The following is a 393-nucleotide window of genomic DNA, read 5'->3' on the forward strand; positions in this document are numbered from 1 at the left end:
CTTCTGCAAAAAGTACTTTAAGAAATGTGATGGAAATTTATGTGTGGGTTGCCTATGACCCAGTTACAGGTTGAATTAGATGTAGATTAACAGTATATTAAGAAAATTTATAGGTTTGTAGTATAGAATGGATAGTTTGGGTATGTAGGGGTGGGGGAAGATTATGAGCAGTTCTAGGGAGGTAGATTTAGTTAAATGTTTGGGGTATATCAAGGTTGTTGAAGATAGGTTATCATTGAATTTTATGTACATTGAAAGTAGATGAGGCTAGATTAATTGAAAAGTCAGGGGAAGGAAAAATACATTTCTTAGAATGCAGGAGAAGAAATATATTGTAGAAGCAGTTATTTGGAAAGAGATAAGTAGATTTTTAAAACTCGGTGGCCATGACTC

At 33.8% G+C, this 393-nt stretch overlaps 1 protein-coding gene across 1 annotated transcript in view; it reads left to right on the forward strand.

The window, feature by feature from the left end:
• The window catches only part of LOC119585207 (protein DENND6A-like), a gene marked incomplete at its 3' end in the record, with an annotated part of 41,697 nt that overhangs the window by 37,125 nt on the left and 4,179 nt on the right, over nt 1–393 (forward strand).

This window comes from Penaeus monodon, chromosome 19 (assembly GCF_015228065.2).
Source record: "Penaeus monodon isolate SGIC_2016 chromosome 19, NSTDA_Pmon_1, whole genome shotgun sequence".
In the NCBI taxonomy this organism is placed as follows: Eukaryota; Metazoa; Arthropoda; class Malacostraca; order Decapoda; family Penaeidae; genus Penaeus; species Penaeus monodon.